The sequence below is a fragment of the Nuphar pumila genome, chromosome 10, assembly GCF_984573655.1.
Source record: "Nuphar pumila chromosome 10, dmNupPumi1.hap1.1, whole genome shotgun sequence".
In the NCBI taxonomy this organism is placed as follows: domain Eukaryota; kingdom Viridiplantae; phylum Streptophyta; class Magnoliopsida; order Nymphaeales; family Nymphaeaceae; genus Nuphar; species Nuphar pumila.
Genome location: NC_143258.1, coordinates 3,998,923 through 4,005,754, shown reverse-complemented (window position 1 = coordinate 4,005,754; position 6,832 = coordinate 3,998,923). Strand labels below are relative to the sequence as shown.

General features: G+C 44.1%; 1 pseudogene; it reads right to left on the bottom strand.

The window, feature by feature from the left end:
* Positions 1-512: 512 nt before the first annotated feature.
* Positions 513-1,418, bottom strand: LOC149823293 (syntaxin-112 pseudogene; annotated as a pseudogene).
* Between the last annotated feature and the right edge of the window lie 5,414 nt (positions 1,419-6,832).

Sequence of the window (6,832 nt, the reverse complement as noted above, 5' to 3'; positions counted from 1 at the left end):
TCACGCTGATACAATAGGTATCGTGATGCAAAGGGCTTTACTTTGAGAACTAGCTCAAAATCTGATAAGGTACCACATTAATATTTACATCCTGAATTATAGTTCATTACATCCTCAATTATAGAATTCAAGAACTAGTGCAAGTGACATCTACATGGTGAAATGCAATTTGCATTTCAATGGTTTCATAGCTTCTACATGGTGAACTGATCATGGTTGGACTAAATTGGTTATACATGAGCATGAGACTTTCTACATTTTTCAAACATTTTTAGATTCTACTCATTTCCCATCTACACTAAAATATAACTAGGAAAGAATTATATAGCAAAAGAAGTGATTCAATTTCAACTAACCGAACATTAATTTTAGGAATCAGAAAAATATAACTACCAGTTGTAAGTATACAGAGTGTAGTTAAAACAATTACATCCTCAATTATAGAATTCAAGAACTACTGCAAGTGACCCCCCACCCCCAATGAATGTACGAAAAGAGGACTCATGAGATTCCTATCCTTTCACAAGGCTGGCAATTATCTCAACAATGAGGCACATGATCAGAACCATCAGCAGAGCCCAACAAGCAAACTCCCAGTTTCTGCAGTTATCCTTCTGGCATTTCTTTGCAGTTGTGAGATGGTTGGCACCGTCACTGATGTACACGCCGGCATGAACCACATTATGTTCAATGTCGTCCATCTTCTCCCCCTGAACCTCCACCAGAACAGCCATGTCCATAAATATCTGATGCAATTCCATCATATGCTTCTGTACTTCTTTTACAGCATCATGCCTCTCCTTCAATTCCTGATTCTGGTTGAATCTGACGGACGACGACTCAAATTTTCTGGCAGAAAGTATATTCTCGATCACTTCTTCGGTTGTGTGTTCTCCGGTGATGCTAAAGTACTTCCTCTTGATCACTTCCTTATGTTCTGAAACAATTTTCTCCCGAAGAGACTGAAAATCCACCATCAATTCCCTGAGTTTCACCCTCAAACCCCTGGTTACTGAAGCCGTGGTCCGATCAACTGGCCCACCTTCTATGTACATTTGCAACTTCCTGTTCATGGCATTCGACTCCTCGAGGGCCTCAAGCATTTCCTTGATGAATCTTGCTTTCTTGAGCACAGTTATGATATCTGCATCCATGGTGTCTTGAAGATGCTTCAGAACAAGTGAGTCATGTGCAGACCTTGCAGCTTCATTCGATTCTTGGAGGCTTTGGAAGAGGTGGGCAATGACCTCCATCTCGAATTTAATGGTGCCCACTTCCTCGAAGAATTGGGAGAGGTGTTCTTCATCGGCGTGGCTGAGTTGAGCCTTTTCAAGATCTTGGTCTGCTTCCAAATCCTTCAGGGCATGCTTCTTCAATTCCACATAACTCAGAAAGGATCTTGTCATCAAATCATTCATCTTGAACGGTTCTTGAAGAACAAATCAACAAAGGAAAAACGAGTAACAACGAAGATGGTTATTCAAAAACTCAGATTTAGGAAGGTAAACACAAATTCTGATAAAATCTGAACAAAATCTTTTGAGAGAGAGAGAGAGAGGAATTGCAAGATTTGTGTAACGAGCAAAAGGCGACCCTTAGGTTTTACAGTTGAACTCGTTTCTTCTGCCCTTTTCAAATTCAAAAAATTGTGACCGTTGGCCTTTTCACCGGCTTTCACTCCAACGTTCATCTCAGAAAGCCATGAACCGAACCTACTCAACCGATTCGTAATGAGCCGTATCAATCCGAATCACGGGTGCCAAAAGATCCAGGTTTATCGACTCACCACCGTTCGTAGCGACACAACCTATTTCTCAAACAAGGGTCCAAAGCCGTCCCCGGTCCCTGTGGAACAATCGCTCAGTGGGCCATCTCCTATGGCTGTTGAACCGCCAAGAACCTGTCCCAATCGAATCGGAAAAGGAATCTGAGGCACAGTGGCAAAGATTTAAAACGGAGATATAGCAGCAGCCAAATTCCCACGAGAAATTGAAATTTTTCATATTTTTCACGCATTATAATCTGAAAAATATGGACAAAAAATTTAAATTATTAGAAGAAAAATATGAAATATATAAAAAAACTAAAATGACTTTTTCTTAAGAAATAGCCCATAAGAAACTAAATGTCTCGTTCTCTGCATAATCTCGACGACCAGATATCTCGAAATATTTTGAAAAATATGGTTTTTTGTGGTAAAACCTAGAAAATATACTAGCATATACCAAATATAAAAATACACACAAACACATCATGATAAAACAAATTAAAAAATATATAAAGTTAACCAAATAGTGCTTTTAAGATGACAGCAAGATATTTTAAACATGTGATGTTTTGGGGGTACTAGTATTACATCGCACATTGAAAATACCGTGATAAAATCGCGACATTTTCAAAATATCGTGATAAAATCGCGACATTTTCAAAATATCGGCTTCATTTGGGGAACATAACCCCAAACAGAACCCTAACCACCGCGTCGTCCCCCACCACACCTCAGTCTGAACCAGTGAACATCATCATCATGAGAGAGAGAGAGAGGTTTTGTTTGGTACCCAAAAAATTAGACGGCTCATATCAAGTGTAACTTATAGGATTCTCGCATTGTGGGGCATGGGAACTGCCATCAGAAGAAGAAGATACCAAAAGCCCCAAAGTAAGCAATGGGGGGCACCCTCAGCCCTTCAGAGGCAATCCACAAGCAACCCACTTGAGCCCTCTCTCTTTCTAATCACAGCCAATCTTTCATGATCTATTCCAAAAACATAAAATGCCTAAACTCTACTTAGTTGAGCAGATGGGAATTATCAAGATGTAGTGATGGAAGAAAAACAAAAAAGGAAGCATTCGAAAAATAGGAATCAAGATGGGGGTAAAAAAACTCAGGGAAGGAAGAGAACTCCACAGCTTTAGTTTTGGTTGGGTTTGTGGGAAGGTCTTCCGCCTCCCTTTGGAGGCCCCCGCACTGAGCCCCCCGCCACCATCAACACGTCGACGCAGCCACCAGGAGGCTGGGTCAGGCTCAGCCGGCGATTGTGGTTGAGTATAGCCATAGTCGGCCAAAGCCAGCCCCAAGTTGGCTGTTTCGCTGCCGGCGGGTGACCGTGGACGACGGCAGCAGACCATCGCCGTCGGCGTTGGAGGTCGGCCGCGGGTGGCGGCTGTTGCCTGCAGGTGGAGGGGGGCAAGACCCCATCAGTAATCAGTTTTTCAACCGCCGTATCCCCCCTATGGATGACCTAGCCTCCCAGTGGCGCGTTTGAAGGGTTTTTATAGGGTTTTGATGTTTGAGGGTTTAGGGTTTTTGGTCCTGCTCGTAATTTCAACTAGTGGAGATGAAAACGGGTCGGGTATGGGTAGCTTTATGATTCTTTTTTGTTCCCTTTTCATGAGGAATTTTTGTAAGCATGTGTTAAAGTAGGGCTGTCAGCAGGTCAGGGTTGTATCGGGTACCCAACCCGAATTTCCAGCTTGCTGACCCGAACCTTACCCGAGCAATATGCGGGCCGGGTTTGGGTCACGATTTTTGTTGAATACCTATCCTGACCCTGATTTTTTTGCGACCTGACCAGAGTATTTTTTATATATTTTTAATAAAACTATAAAAGATTATGTGGGTTTAGTTTTAAAATTCTATTTTTGTGATCCGACAAAACCTGAATCCTGTTATTAGTTGTATAGGCAGGTTCAGGTCAACCCTGACCCGACCCATTGACAGTCCTATGTAAATGGGTCGGACTCAGGTCAGATCTAGGCAATACCAAATCCAATCTAATCGGCTTCCGAGTTGAATAGGATCAGCTAGAACATAGTCCAAATCCAATATTTACATGTATTTGAATTCATGTTCTAGTCCGATTCAGATCTAGGCAATACCAAGTTCGATCTAATCTGCTTGGGAGTTGAATAGGATCAACTAGAACATAGTCCAAATCCAATATTTACAAGTATTTGAATTCATATTCTAGTACGATTCAGATCTAGACAATACCAAGTCCGATCTAATCGGCTTCCTAGTTGAATAAGGTTAGCTAGAACATAATCCAAATCCTACATTTAGATGTATTTGAATCAATACTGTAGTAGGATTCAGATCTAGGGATCTATAGATGTCAACGGACTTCATATATCCAATATCTGACCTGAGTACTGATTGAATCAGTCGGATTTAGTTTAAAAAATGGATTCAGTTTAAGGATTTCATCATTAAACCTGATGGATATCTTCCTACTCAGATTTGGTATTAGCTTTTTTTCTTTCCATCTAAATCTGAATTCAAATCCAAGTCCTATTAGCTAATATCTAAGTAATTGGATTTGGTATTGGCTATATCTAAGGGTGTCAATGAGTCAGGTTTGACCCAGACCAGACATGTACCAAACCCTATAGGCCCAGGATTTAGTGATCAATAAAAAAGTCCGATTAGAATTCAAGTCAGATACGAAATGTCTGATTAATATATAGAGCCTGGTATGGTTTGTGAAATTTTATTCCAAACCCAGAACCTACCTGAGTTCCAACAAAGATCCACTACTTTTCAATGTAAACAGGCTAAAAAGACTTTATTTTACTAGCTATGGTTTGGGTTTGGTTCATGTAATCCTTATAGGATCTGGTTATGGTTTCTATTATGATGGGTCCAATTCAACTTGAGTCCAGACCCGATATCACCGTTTCAAATCAGGTTTGGGTTCTATTTGAGTCCAAACCAAACCCGGCCTGTTGACACCCCTAGCTATATCTGACCCCAAGTTGAATTATTTACATTCCTATACAGGTCTTAATAAGAGGACATGGAAAACAAGGTTGTTAAATGCGATGAGGCGAAGCGAGGCGTTGAGCCTGCTCTTCGCCTCTGAGGCATACGCCTCTCACAACTGGAATGGAAGTGAAGCGGTGGGAGGGGAGGCAGTAAGAGAAGGACCACCCGCCCAGCTGGTACGGAAGCGAGGGATATGCCAGTTGTTCGGTGGTCGGAGAAGACTGAGCAGCAGCTGCAGCATAGCAACTCCGGTGGTCGGTGGTCACAACTGGTCGGAGGTTGATGAGGGGCGCATCACAGCAACGCCTCAGTACCTTGAGCGTGTGCCTCGTCTCTGAGGCGTACGCTTCAGGTACTGAGGCGTACGCCTCTCACAACACTGATGGAAAAGATTAAGGTTGATCAGATGCAGCGGATCAGCAACACACCAATGCAATCACATTGCACATAGGGTAGGGATGGCAATAGACTTGGGGGATGGAGGTGGGGATGGAGGCGGGGATGAACTTATGCTTTTCCCCATCCTGTCCCGTCCCCGATCCCCACCTTTTCTCGCCCCGTCCCTAATCCTTCTAAGAGATGGCAATGAGTCGAGGGGAAATGGGACCCCATCCCGGGTCGCCCCATTTGGACTGAGGATAGAGGACATGAAAAGGGAATGTAGGTGGTGATGGAGATTAAAATCCAAACCCTTGCAGGGATGGATGTCCAGATTTTGAGACAGGGCAGGGGTGAAGACCTTGTCCCCGGCCCGGTCCACTGCCATCCCTAATTGCACATGATCTTCTATCAAGCCATTCCGCGTCAAATGATGAGATCCCTACTCTCTCAAAGGCCGCTTTGATGTTGATTGGTAGTTGATTACTAAGGGTCGACAACGGGCTGGGCGGCCCGTGGGTAGCCCGGCAATGAATGGGTTGAGCTTGGACCTAGTTTTTGAAAGAAAGCCTGTCTCGACAAGATAGCAGGTCAGGCTGGGCTATTCTAAAGGCTCTCACGGCTGGCCCGTGGGCTGCTTATATATTTCTTATATATGTATTTAACTTGAGTTTCAATTTTTTTTTTTTTTACTAAAAAATTGTATGCATTGAAGAAAATGAATTTTGAATATTTGAATACAAGATAACTTGCAACCCTAATTAGGCCCATGGGTCAAACTGATGGGCTATGAAATTTGTATTAGACAGGCCAAACCCGAACTGGGACTAAGCCCGAACCAGTTGGTCAACAGGTTGGGCATGACCAGGTCCGGCCCACTAACCGGGCTTGCCCAGACCTACTGATTACCATGGATGGGATGCTTGTGTTCAAGATGGGCCCCACTGAACTCCTCACACCCATTCATGCTTCAGATGAACGGCATTTGAAGCATATAAAACAGACGGCTGAAAACATCTGGAAACATCATGGTCAAATTTTCAAGGACAAAAAAGCCGGACCCCCTCGTGGTCGTACGTTTTTTCAAGGACAAATTTTCCCTCCCCAAGTCGACCCACTTTCTTCTCCCTCTCGCGCGCTCGACTAACTGTTCCTCTCTCCGGCGTCCTCCGTTCCGCAGCTGACCTTGTCCGATCTCCCCCAAAAAAGGGGGGACACTTTGTGGTCGTGCGTTTTCCAAGGACAAATGTTCCCTCTCTTTTTTGGGCACCACGGCATCGAGACATTAAAGTCAACCCACTGTCCTCTCCCTCTCGCGCCCTCGCCTCACTGCTCCTCCTCTCCGGCGTCCTCCGCTCCGACTCTCCGGCGCTGCTCTCTGAGGTGGGGAGAGCCACTGCAACGTCGAGGAGGACGGGTGGGTGGACAAGCGCACGTAGCAGCATTGCTCCGTCGACGTCGAGGAGGACGGAAGCCATTTTTCGGGCGAGCCAAGTGGTGGATTTTCCGGCGAGGTCGAGGGACGAGTAACCATGCACAGACATTTCTTGGCAGTGCAAACATAGGACGAAAAGTTCTACAAGACTTTTTGCCTCAAACTTCTTTGGTTCTTGCGTCATTTTCAATCTACATTTCGCTCACCTACTCGTACATCACCTTGCCTTATTTTGAGAGAGAGAGAGAGAGTCC